At 49.5% G+C, this 13792-nt stretch overlaps 1 non-coding gene across 1 annotated transcript; it reads left to right on the top strand.

The window, feature by feature from the left end:
- The first annotated feature begins 11209 nt into the window (after positions 1-11209).
- LOC129516243 (U6 spliceosomal RNA) lies at positions 11210-11312 on the top strand. The gene has a single exon (XR_008665724.1). It is a non-coding gene; the product is annotated as a U6 spliceosomal RNA (small nuclear RNA).
- Positions 11313-13792: the final 2480 nt, after the last annotated feature.

Raw genomic sequence — 13792 nt, 5'->3', positions numbered from 1 at the left:
GGCATCCCCACTTCTGCTCTGATGACCCTTCTCTTCTCATACTTGCCCCCTACCCCTGAAATCCACGAGGGCATAAATGCATAAAGGAAGGACTTATAGCAACTCTGAAATTTGGGTACATTTAGCAGAACCATGGAGGGCAAGTCTTCTCAAATAAATGAGCCCTTGAATTCTTGTCCCCCAACGTTGTCACACACCCGCCCACACACACACAGCGCACCTGGGGATGTTAGCTCATCATTAAAATGAGCTTTGGATGGTAGCTGTTTAATAAAGCTCATCGCAGTGAGCCAGGGGTTTATGACAGGAAGTGATTTTGCTTTACTAATGTGTATAGAACCCTTAACAATACAGCTGGGATTTTAAGTCAAATTTTAAAAATAATTGCAGAGGAGCTGGTAACTTGATAAAGAGGAAAGATAAGCAACTCAGAGAAGATGAATTGAAGAAAATGAGAGGTGGAAGCCAAAAAGGGAGGTTGCCATAGCAACTGCAGGTTCACCTTTCCCCCCCACGTCATGACAGGTAAGGTCAGAGTGAGCCCTGGGTTCCGGTCGGTGCCATTGGAACTGAAGGAAGCAGATATTCTATGGAAATTCTCTCCCAAAGCGCTATCTGGGTTTTGTCGATGTCTTCAAGCTAACCTTCCCTGTTTTTAATCTTCTTTGTCTCTTAGGACCTTTTTCAATCTCTCTACATTTCTGCAGTGCCTATCATTCTGCCCTCATCTTTTGGGGGAATTTTATTCTTTTTGTTCTTAAATTGAATTGAGTTTTCGGCTATACATTGACTCAAGAGTCTGCAAGTAATAGATGCATTTTGAGATAATGACAACAAAACCCAAGCCCATCGAGTCGTAGATGTATGCAGCAGGCACCCCAGGGACAGGTTCACGAGGGGGAAAGCCAGGGCTGTATCTGTAGAAACGAGTCCTCATGCTGGAGAGCGACGAGAATTAAATTGACTCTCCAGGGCTCTTGAAGTCACAAGGGGCTGAGATTGCATCTCACTTCAAGTCTAGATTATTAAGAGTTTTATTTATCATCAGCAAGAGCTTTATTTATGATCAGCAAGAACTTGACTTGGAGGAATGACACCTTATGTAATTGAAATTGCCCAAGAAATGTAGGAAGAAGAATATAATTACCACGCTCGGTAATTAGCTCTATTGGCAGAAAGGGGCCATGGATCACAGAGTGGGATGTCGGAGGGTAATCAGGAGCACTGACTTCTTGTTCTGGCCTCGTCCCTAATTGCCTGGGCACCTTGTGGGGATGACATCATTGCTCCTCCCTCCCCGATTCTTTTATTTGCCTTTTTGTATGTGGTGGAACTGCAAGATCCTTGAGGGAAGGGACTCTTACCGTCTCTCTGCGGAAGGCCATTCTTTCTTCTCAAGAAGCTATCCACTCCTTCCTTGATGTTTTCTTTCTTTCTTTTCTTTTTCCTTTTTTTTTTTTTTTTTTGCTTGATAAGGGATAATTTTGGGGGGAGATCTATTTTTTTTTTACATTTCATCAAATCCCTTTATGTATCTCTTCCCCCTGCCCTATGCTTGACAGTTTCCCCCTGGGTTTCTGATGTTGTTCTATTTTTTTTTTCTTTCTATGTATGCAATTCCCTAGTTACGATTGACACCCTTCCTTTTCCTTTCTTAATCTGTGCTCCTGATGTGATCGTGCCAGTTGTTTCCCCTTCTGATCATGGGTCGTGTGGGTTTAATCAGAAAATGACTTAAAACATTTGACCTACATGGTGGCTTGAAAGTAAATCAGACAGAGATTTAAAATGAGCTCAAGTAATTCCCAGATGAATGGATGTTTATAATGATGTGAATTTTAGAGGTTTATTATTACAGAAAATGACTTGGTAAAGGATGGGACATTTGACTGAATGAGTTTAAATATCCATGTCTTATAAACCTGCTGAGCCAGCAGGCACTTGCCTCCAGAGGCTCTCCAGCATTATGGTGCATCCACCTCGAATTGTCTCCTAGAAATCCCATGACATTTAGATTCCGTTAGCTCGTCAAGGAAAGCTTGCACTGATGGAGTTCAGTGGGCAAGGAAGATTGTATCCAAGGCTGTTGTCACCGGGAAATGAGACTGTCACAGTAGGAGGAAGAGATTGAACTCAACTCCATTGGGGGGACAGAAGGTAGGAGAGTTTTAAGAGTTGGGTTAGGGCAAAAGTACTGAAGGACCTCAGGGATGGGTTGGCCCCTGGGATTCATCCATCCTTGGTCACTGACCGGCACTAGTCAAGAAGTCAGGCTTCTCCTCCCATAGACTGGGCGGCAGGGACCCTGGTCCTGGAGTATTACATTTCAGAGGGTGGGCTCCAGGGTCTTGAGAAGGACAGTCCTGGGTCGCAGAAGATTTACGTCTCTAGGGGCAAAGAAAGAATTTGCAATGGAAAGCTTTCTAAAGTAAATCCTCTAAGAAAAAGGAGGTCAGGGAGAAACGTCAGGAAGAAGCCTGTCTAAAGTTCAGTTGGGCTGAGGGGATCGGGAAGGCCATTTGATGAAGCTTAATGATTCATATGAAAGTCTGATATATGGAAATGGGCAATTTCTTGCAAAATCTAAGTAATTTATCATTGGTTCTTGGCACAAAATACAAGAATTAACTAATCCTTGGCCAAGGAAAATGACTTTGGCTGCACACCAAATTAGAGACATTAAAATAAAAATAAACAGAGCATGGCAGTGCCATGGGGGATCTTTAAGAGTGGTCCTATGCCTGGAAAGGGCAGCTAAAATTCATCCAAAGTTCCCAAAGTAGGATTTATTTGTGGATTAATTTAACGTTACAGACTTTAATCTGTCTAATTTGGTAATTTTAGCTATGTTTTCTATGTCTTTTTTTTTGTTGTTGTTGTTGTTCTCTGATTCTTTGTCTGAGGTAGAGAGGCATCATGGCATTGAAGGAAGTTCATAAATCTAGGTTCAAACTCCAGTCCTGTGACTTTCTGTCTCGTTAGCCAAACTCAGTCTTTTCCACCAATGGACATAATAGATAACTTGTATGTCTATTGTGAAGATAATTATAGATGCTCAGTACATGATGATCATCATTATCACTCTGTGTAAAACATGAGAAAGATCTTAAAAGAAATTTCATAGATCTTTTAATTTCTAGAAAGCCTACAGTTTATAAAATTAAAGCTTTCCTTGGCTTTTGGGAACACTGGATGCCATTTGGGTAACACTCCTCGGTGCCCGTTATAGGGACATAATGCTCTTAAAATGATGGCTCCTTTTTCACCTGCAGAGCAATAGATAAGAAGAGACCCATTTCAATATGTTACACCCGTTGTAGTAAGAATCACTCTGAGGATTTGTTGCCACATTTCTTACTTAAATTATTTGCATGTATTTTTTTCAAGAACATAGTTAGGTGTGTCAGCATCAGGGATAGGCAAAATTTGCTCTTCCTCCCAATATTTACTATCTGGCTTTATCTCCTATTTGACCTCATATGCTCTTGGGTGATGAATAGTTTTACCTCAGTGGCTTTTAACCATGGGGAATATCTGAAACTAATATGTAGTGCTCCGAGGGCAGTTCTCATCTTCAAATCCCATAAGTCTTTGCTGACTGATCTTTGTTGCTCATTGACTGGAGAGCTTCAAATACTCGCTCTATATCATCCTGCTCCCAGAGCTGAGAGGGATCCAGCAGAGCCTAAGAGGCTCATTGTGACCCCTCCACTGACTCGCTGGCCATGATGGCTTGTTGGCTCAAAGCTACCTCTATGAGAAAGAAGTGTCCTTTTCAAGGATGGGCAGCTTGACTGTAATTTCATAATTGCTTGGGGACATTGAGATCAGAAGTGTTTGCTGAAGATTAAGAGCCAGGATGGTGTCTTTCAAACTGCCACAATCAGGAGGGCAGACTGTTTGAAGTGTGATGGGCATCGGGGAGGAATGGAGCAGGACTCAGGTACCTTAATCTTGAGGTGCCCATGACATGTACAGTGGGGTGTGCCAGTGGTCAGCAGGATAAAGGAGTCTGAGTTCAGAAGCCATCAGGACTCATCAACACAAAGGGATGGGGCCTAGAGAGTATGGGGAGAGGAAACATGAGCTGGAGTGATGAGGAAAACGCAGTGAAGGGCATGCCACGGTGCTTCAAAGGAGCGGAACACCACGCAGTGTCCCCAGAGCTAACGTTGGAAGGCACTTCAGGGAGGAAGACTACCACTGACCAAGTCAGGAAGCTGACAATGCACATTAGGTGTCAGTGTGGGTTCTTTGGGGACCGTGGCAAGAGCAGTTGCAGGGAGGTGGTGTGAGAGAAAGCCCAATGGAAATGGGGCTAAGAAAATCTAGGAAGAATTCAAGACAGAATAGGGGTGGCTCAGTCAGCTAAGAGTCTGCCTCCAGCTAAGTTCTTGATCTTGGGGTGCTGGGATGGAGCCCGGTGTCCTGCTCCCTGCTCAGTGGGGAGTCTGCTTCTGCCTCTGCCCCTCCTCAGCACTCATGCTCTTTCACTCTCTCTCAAATAAGTGGAATCTTTAAAAAAAAATAAACTACAAAATAGATGATGATTTTCAGACAAACGTTCCTACTATGAAAGAGAACAGGAAAAAAGGAGCTGTGGGTGGAGGGGAAGAGGTTTAGGGTTTTGTTTTGTCTACTTTTTAGGATGGGGGAAAAACAGCTTATTGTAGACCAATGCAAATAATCTACACAGTGGAAAAATCAGTGTCAAGAAAGGAGGAGATGGGGATCCCTGGGTGGCGCAGCGGTTTGGCGCCTGCCTTTGGCCCAGGGCACGGTCCTGGAGATCCGGGATCGAATCCCACGTTGGGCTCCCGGTGCATGGAGCCTGCTTCTCCCTCTGCCTGTGTCTCTGCCTCTCTCTCTCTCTCTGTATGACTATCGTAAATAAATTTAAAAAATTAAAAAAAAAAAAGAAAGGAGGAGATGGGGGGATCCCTGAATGGCTCAGTGGTTTAGCACCTGCCTTTGGCCCAGGGCATGATCCTGGAGTCCTGGGATCAAATCCCACATTGGGCTCCCTGCATGGAGCCTGCTTCCCCTCTGCCTGTGTCTCTGCCTCTCACTCCTTCTGTGTACTCATGAATAATACATAAATAATAAGAATGAATCATGAATAAATAAAAAAAATTTTTTTTAAAAAGGAGGAGATGGAAGGGCAAGGTTGCCAGGGCAATCTTCCCATGCCTGCAAGAAGATGGAGTGCAGCATCCAACAAGAGGAGTTGCTGGAGAAGGGGAGGTGAGTGTGGGGATGAGGTCGTTGGGCTCTCTGCAGGGGGAAGAAGAGGGCAGGACAGACCTTCCCAGACTGTGTCCAAGGCTTTCATCCTGCTCCGTCGGTGAGCATCAGCTCACCTGCGTGCTGAGCTCCTGAAGTGGGAGAGGTCACTGGGAGGGTCTTGCAACCATTGGTAGATGCTTCCTGGCCTGAAACTACAGTACACTACTGTGGGATCGTTTCAGGATCGGGGGAAGACTTGCCAAAGAAAGGATATAGGAAACCAGGAATATGAGCGAATATGTGTTTGCACACACGCACAGTGGGTGCCACATTTTAGAAAATGCAAGGGTCTGGGAAAGTGCGCAGGAGAGTCCACTCGAAGGGTTGTACATTACTTAACGCTAAAAGTATCTCTGTCCTCTGGTGTCATATCTGGTCACCTAAGAGAAAGATGAAACCTTCTAAAAATTTTTTTAAGTGAACTCTTCACCACATGTGGAGCTTGAACTCAAAATCCCAAGATCAAGGGTCCCATGCTCCACCGACCGAGTCGGCTGGGCACCCCCAATGTGAAACTCTTTAAAAGCAGATTTTAAGGCAGAGAAGCAAGTGAACTGCTAAGCGGAGGTATAGCTGTTGGTTGCGGTCGAGGGCCTGGACTGGCGTGTTCTGAGCAGGGCAAAGACTGACTCAGAGGGATGCTAGGCTGCCTCTCCGCCTGTCACCCGATGGGCAAGAGAGGAGTCAGGAGGCTATCTGGGATTTTGTGTGTGGAGTAGTCAATGGGAGAGCAAGAGGAAGTTTACCACCCAAGCTACATGCTATTTCTCCATTTTATAATCCTTAATCTGACATCAAGGCAGTGGAGAAAAATAAGAAGTGAGAAGTGGATAAGGAGCCTCTTCATTAAGCTTATGGGAGGCAGCTGGGGACCGGGTCTCCTGGGACTGGCCTTTACAGTCACTGGGACACAGAGACAGCGGGGTCAGCACCCACTCCAGGGCTCCCACCTGGGGTGGCTGAGATGATGGGGGCGTCCCAGGTGCAAGGGGGAAGGGTCAGGGAGGAAAGGTGTGTGTCGCCCGGCAGCTCAATGTCAAAGTCCCATTTGGGAGGAAGTGAGCTCCAGCAGCAGTCGGGTCTGGATTTTTCTCCTCCCTGCCTCACTGGGTTTGTAGCACCACACCCAGCAAAGATTTGATGCCCAATACATATTTGGGAAACATTTTAAATGATCGAGTGCGTGCGCACAGGTGTGGACGGGCAGGGGCCACTGCAGGCTGACCATCGGAAGGGGGGCAGGTGCGCAGGATGGACAGCTCAGTGCTCCGGGGTCACCACGTGGTCAGTGGCAGTGAAGCCTGCACAGAAATGTCTTCTATTTTTATTTTTTATTTTTTAAAAGTATTTTTTATTTTTATTTTATTTTTTTAATAAATTAATTTTTTATTGGTGTTCAATTTACCAACATACAGAATAACACCCAGTGCTCATCCCGTCAAGTGCCCCCCTCAGTGCCCGTCACCCAGTCACCCCCACCCCCCGCCCTCCTCCCCTTCCATCACCCCTAGTTCGTTTCCCAGAGTTAGGAGTCTTTATGTTCTGTCTCCCTTTCTGATATTTCCCACACATTTCTTCTCCCTTCCCTTATATTCCCTTTCACTATTATTTATATTCCCCAAATGAATGAGAACATACACTGTTTGTCCTTCTCCGATTGACTTACTTCACTCAGCATAACAAGATTCCATCAAAATCCTAGAGGAGAACACAGGCAACACCCTTTTTGAACTTGGCCACAGTAACTTCTTGCAAGATACATCCACGAAAGCAAAAGAAACAAAAGCAAAAATGAACTATTGGGACTTCATCAAGATAAGAAGCTTTTGCACAGCAAAGGATACACTCAACAAAACTCAAAGACAACCTACAGAATGGGAGAAGATATTTGCAAATGACGTATCAGATAAAGAGCTAGTTTCCCATATCTATAAAGAACTTATTAATCTCAACACCAAAGAAACAAACAATCCAATCATGAAATGGGCAAAAGACATGAACAGAAATCTCACAGAGGAAGACATAGACGTGGCCAACATGCACATGAGAAAATGCTCTGCATCACTTGCCATCAGGGAAATACAAATCAAAACCACAATGAGATACCACCTCACACCAGTGAGAATGGGGAACATTAAGGAGGCAGGAAACCACAAATGCTGGAGAGGATGTGGAGAAAAGGGAACCCTCTTACACTGTTGGTGGGAATGTGAACTGGCGCAGCCACTCTGGAAAACTGTATGGAGGTTCCTCAAAGATTTAAAAATATACCTGCCCTACGACCCAGCAATTGCACTGTTAGGGATTTACCCCAAAGATTCAGATGCAATGAAACGCCGGGACACCTGCACCCCGATGTTTCTAGCAGCCATGTCCACAACAGCCACACTGTGGAAGGAGCCTCGGTGTCCATCGAAAGATGAATGGATAAAGAAGATGTGGTCTAGGTATACAATGGAATATTCCTCAGCCATTAGAAATGACAAATACCCACCATTTGCTTAAAAGTATTTTTTAAAAATTATTTATTCATGTGAGACACACAGAGAGAAGCAGAGATACAGGCAGAGGGAGAAGCAGGCTCCCTGCAGGGAGCCCGATGAGGGGTTCGATCCTGGGACCCTGGGATCACACCTTGGGCCGAAGGCAGATGCTCAACCGCTGAGCACCCACCGCAAGGGCGCCCCAATCTTCTGTTTTTAAAAAGGAAAGCGGTCGTGTCCGTCCAGGGCCTAGGCTGTTCCTCCTGCCGGCCGATGGAAGCACTCCGGATTGGATTTTAAAAACATCCCTTAGGTGTCGATTTGCCTTCCGGTCACCCTGAGACACCACGTGGAAAGTGCAAGCAGAGCTCCGGCCCTTGACTTTGACCTAGTTACCAGGCAAGTAGAACAAGCAACACCTGAGGGGGTGGCGCTGGCTGCCCCAGGGGCTGCTTGTTCTCAGGAATTCCGTGTCCCACCGCGGCCTCTCTCCCGGAGGCCCTTGGGGGGACAATGCGCCTGATCTGGCTGGAGCCCCACGCATTTGTGTTTCCCTTTCATTGAAGGTTTTTGATATTTGGAAATCAGCTCAGATGGGCACTGCAATTTGCTAAAATCAATATAATTAGAGAAAAAAAATGGATATACTGAGCAGAAGACACTTCGGGAAGCTATTGAACGCGACTCAAATGTTTAATGAGCGGCGCTGTCTTGCAAGGCGGGGATGGGGATCCGGGATGGGAACAGGAGCAATGCCCGACTTTTGTCATGGAAATGTTGCTCTAAAGCTCTTAGCTGCTACTTCCCGGCAGAGTTGATATTTGAAGAAATCTGGATACGGATTTATGTCCCTTTGAAAGGCTGGTCCATGCTGAGCGTCCTGACACCAAAATGTCATGCTCACACCTACCTTCTTCACATTATTAACGTTTGCACCGGCCGCCGGAGTAGGGGTGTAAAGCCGTTACTGTCCTTGGGGCACCGATTTGTTCTTTTAACAGTGTGATTCTCCGAGGTGTCCTTCCAAGGTTTTTGTTGTTTTATTAACTGTTTCTTTTCTCAGACGCCAAGTTCGAAGGGCAACTTTGGGGGTTGCCGGTGTGTGTGCAAAGACGTGGGTTTTTGCACAGAGGAGCAACGTCTGCACCGGAGGCTGCAGGGCGGCTCAGCACAGCGGTCACCAGGGCCCAGCACAGGCTGGCTCCGGCATGAGTGGTCCCTTGGTTCCCGCCTTTGGGTGGCGGCAGGGGCAGGGGACAGGCCGACGGGCCATGTCCCCGGTCACACGAAGGGGAACACAGTGGCACCTACCCCATGCACTCTTCAGGACCAACCCACAGAGGGGGTCCCCTGAGCTGAACCAGAACCTCCAACGGGAAAGATTTTCAGCGGGGAGCAGCTAGGGAAGCAGGGCGTCTGGAGCGTGGCCTCTGGGCCAGGCCGCCTGGGCGGAGGCCCCGCCTGGCTACACCTGTGCACCCTGGGCCTGCTGCTTGGCGCCCGCCCACGGAGCCTGCCAGCTTTTTAAAACACAATGTTTTAAAAAGTGTCAAAAATAAGGCCAGAGACTGGAGAGGTACGCATTCCCTGTGAAGGGCACTTGGGAAATTTCCTTCCCGACGTCTCCCTGTGAGCATGGACAAACTGTGATCACAGTCGTCGGTGCCCAGACGTCACTCTGTAATTCTCCTGGAGCAGCATTTTTGACATTGGGATGCTCATAAAGGTGAGAAGTACTTGCAGAGAGAAGGACAGAAACTCGGCCGTGGAAAGAATGATGTGCAGTGGAATTCAGAGAGCTGCAGCCGTGTTCTTGCATGTGCACAGGCACACGCACACATGCCTCACTGTGACTGTGGCTCCTCAAGTGACCCTTGAGGAGTGTGTGCAGGGGGATGGCACTACCTTGGTCCTGGAGCTTCTGCTCACCACGTTTCTGCTGGCTCTGCCGCTCCGGGCTGGAGCACCACGTCTTTCCGATCGGCAGAAATGTCCAAACATCTACAGTTTCTCAAAGTTGGGATTTTTTTTTTTAAATTAAAAGACCTTATTTACTTATTTGAGAGTGAGAGCATGAGTGGTGGGGCAGGGCAGAGGGAGAAGCAGACTCTCCCCTAGGCAGGGAGCCCCACCTGGGGCTCGACCTCAGGACCCTGAGTTCATGACCTGAGCTGAAGGCAGACGCTTCACCGACTGAGCCACCCGGGTGCTCCGTCCACGTCGAGATTTTAAGCAAGTGTGTCTTTCAATGTGTTTCAAGGAAGTTGTCACTTTCTAACGCACTTTGTGAAAGCCACACTGATAGGTGATTATTAGGGAGGAGATCACCTTGACTCCATCCGAGTTTGGCCCTGTGTTTCTATACTGGGTGCCCTCTTTTTTTTTTTTCTTTTTAAGTTATTTTAGGGGGAGGAGCAGAGAGAGAGGGAGAGAGTCTCCAGCACACTCCCTGCTGCATGCAGAGCCCAATGCATCCATCTCACCACCTCGAGATCGTGACTTGAGCTGCAACCAAGGGTCAGATGCTTAACTCCCTCTGCCACCCAAGTGCCCATGGGTGCTCTCTTTGAGAGCAACTGTGTGTCCTGCTGCCTGTAGTTTCTGCCCACGATTCAGTGGAAGGACATGGTTTATACTTCAATCCATTTTCTGTATATTTCAGGTCACACTGGAATTGAAAGGGTCTTTTACTTTGCAGAAGCACAGTTCTTTGATTCTCAATGAATAAGATTAAGCCCCTTCCACAGGCTCTACGTTCTAGGATAGTTGTTACCAACTGATCCGTACTTGGAGTTATGTGAGCCCTACGAGTGCCTGGTACTGTGTGGAAGGAGCAGTGGGGAGGCTGGTGATGGTGCCAATGAGGGCGACGTGGGCACCCCTGCCTGCATGACTGCACAGGACGAGGTCTCCTGCTCTGCACATATCCTATTTAACTCTTCCCCCAAAGTCATATGAAGTAGGGATTCAGTTTACAATGAAAAACTAAAGTTGAGACAAGGTTAGGTCTCATTGCTTACATGTAGGAAAGATGAAATTTGGACCAAAGGCCTCGCATGCTCTGCTCACTTTACTCTCCCATCTTCCCCAAAAAAGCAAGTTCATGGAAGCGATGGTTTCCATTACCCCCGTTTCTTCTCTCGCCTCTTACTTGCTTCCTATTTTACAACCAGATATTTTAATCTTACATACACTCTAATATTAACCATGCTGTTGGAGGTGTTTAGGCCTGAAGCAGTTGTGTTTCTTTGGGTGTGGGTAGGGTGAGTCAGTGTTACATACTGCAGCTGTAACATCTCCCCAAGCCCCATATCTGTATGTTGAAATCCTAAGTCCCCGAGGTGACTGTGTCAGAAGATAGAGCTTGGGGGAGTGACGAGGTCATGAGGCTGGAGCCCCGATGATGGGATGCGTGCCCTTCTAAGAAGAGACAGGAGAGGGTTTGCTTCAGCAGCACATGGTAAAATTAGGACGCTACAGAGAAGATTAGAATGGCCTCTGTGTAAGGATGACATGCAAGTTCATGAAATGTTCCATATAGAAGGAGGGGGGGGAGGGGGAGAAGGAGGGAGAGGATGAGGAGGAGGAGGAGAAGGAAGAGGAGGGGGAGGTGAGGGGGAGGAGGGGGAGGAGGGGAGGAGGGAGGAGGGGCGAGCTTGCCTCCTTCTGCATCTCCTCAGTGTGGGGCTGCGGGAGGAGACACCACCTCTAAGCAGGATGAGCCCCGTCCCTGGGGGCCAGTGCCCCATCTCGCAGGCCCCCTCCTGGCTGTGGGAAGTGCCCCCCCCGGTGTGTGTGCCCCTGTCTGGGGCCCAGCGTGGGCAGCAGGCAGAGGGGCCGCAGATGGAGTCAGCCTTGCAGAGAGTGGGCCTCCCGAGCGCCGGGCACACAGCAGGTGCATCAGGAATGTGGGTTGAGGGAGCACATAGAGACACGGGAGAGTTGGTGACACTGCACCCAAGCCCCTCGGCGGCAGGTGCAGCAGGTCTGGCAGATGTGGGATGTGCGGCCAGGGCCCCGGGGGAAGGGCTCCCCGCCATGTGTCCTGCTCTCAGTCCATCAGGGCCTCCTCCTGGGTGCAACACCCACATCCAGGATGACCCAGGGGTCTGTGAGGCTACCCTGGGCTTGCCCCTGTTGGGCCTTCTGTGCTCTGCCCCCTGCTTCCCTTTGCCTTCCTCCCTCACTCAGTTCACACCCTGTGTCCTACCACTACAGCCACCACCACCACCACCAGCACCACCACCAGCACCAGCACCACCACCAGCACCATCACCACTATGATCCCACCACCACCAGCACCACCACCAGCACCAGCACCACCACCAGCACCATCACCACTATGATCCCACCACTACCAGCACCACCACCAGCACCAGCACCACCACCAATACCGTCCCACCACCACCATCACCACTATGATCCCACCACTACCAGCACCACCACCAGCACCAGCACCACCACCAATACCGTCCCACCACCACCATCACCACTATGATCCCACCACTACCACTACCAGCACCACCACCACCACCAGCACCACCACCAATACCGTCCCACCACCACCACCACCACCACCACCACCGAGTCAGTTTCCCTGCAGCCACAGATGCGCAGAGGGACAGCGGGTGGAGCTTGGGGAGCGGCCGTGCACAGGCCCGTGGGCCGCCCTGAGCGCCCGCACCGGGTCCCAGCAGGTGCATCCGGGAGCCGAGCAGTGTGCGCCCACCTGGGAAGGCGGAGCGGAGCTCCTGCGCGGGGCAGGTTGTGGGAAGGCCTGGGGGCCGCCCGCGCTCCCCGCCCCTCCTGGACCCTTTCAGTGGCGCCCGGGGGTGGCCCGCGGCTTTCCCTCGGCTCCGCGCCCGCTTCCCACCCCGCACCTGCTGCCGACACCGAGGCCGATGGGCCGGTCCCAAGGCTCCCGGCGCACCTGCTAGCGGAGGGGGAAGCGCGTTCCTCTCCGCGGGGCGACCTGGGGCTGCTTCCTCTCCGCTCGTCGCCGAGAGCACGCAGGTTTTAGAAAAGACAGGGGCTGGCTTTCCTCTTCCCGCTGCTCCCCAGCGCCGCTCCCTCGGCTGGGCATTTGCGCAGTGCACAGCCTCGGCAACCGTGAATAGAGGCCCCACTGGCTCCCGTCCCGTCCAGGCTCAACGTCCTCCGGGGGCTTCTAGGAGACGTCCCTGAATCCCTTTGGGTTCTTCTAGCTGGAGTCGTCACTCCTGTTTGGAAGCAAGCTCTTCTTAGGCCTCCATTCCTCTGGTTCTTCGGGAATCTCGCAAAAGCCTATCCTGTCTGGAACCACGTGCGGGTGCAAGAGCGTCTGATTTGGAAGGTGTTTCTCTGTGCTCAACACGCATCAGATCTCTCCTTAAGGGGGCTTTGCCTTCTCCTCTGACCTTTTCCTTTTGGATGAAACACATCTTGGCTATGACGGTCACACTGGTTTCCTCGGGGGACATTAGTGGCATCATTCCCCTATTAGCGCCACTTGATCTCTGACAAGGGACAAAGACGTGGCATTAGAGCATATAATCTCTCGTAATGGGAAGAGATTTAAGTGAGTACGGACGACACAGGAAGTGTAGGTGACAGGGCATTTGCTAATGGATTGGAAGGTATGTTCTATTTAGAACGGTGTTTCTCAAATAATCAGAAATGGGGGTCTAAAGTAGCTTCATCTTGAAAATCGGCATTTAAGATAACACACATAAAATCATGTGTTAAGTAACGGGAGTCATACTCTTGATGGCTTTGCGTCGTTGAAGGGGCGGTGCTGACTGCGGTCTGGTCTGCGGCCTGTAACCACGCTGCCAGGAGGACGCCTGGGTGGCAGGTCGGGTTCCCCGGATACCAGGGTCCATCCTTCTTGTTTCGGTGGAATGAAAGGTCCCTTCTTGTGATTTTAGGTGGTCAGGATGGGCAGCAGCTGGTGGCATCACAGGTGGCTCTGTAATGCCGTTGGGGGTACGTTATCAAACATGGCCCTAGAAGCTGTAGAGCATTCTCTTATCCAAGCAAGACAG

This window comes from Nyctereutes procyonoides, unplaced genomic scaffold (assembly GCF_905146905.1).
Source record: "Nyctereutes procyonoides isolate TBG_1078 unplaced genomic scaffold, NYPRO_anot_genome, whole genome shotgun sequence".
Classification (NCBI taxonomy): Eukaryota; Metazoa; Chordata; class Mammalia; order Carnivora; family Canidae; genus Nyctereutes; species Nyctereutes procyonoides.
The sequence above is the reverse complement of the archived record's forward strand: the minus strand, read 5'-3'. Positions and strand labels throughout refer to the sequence as shown.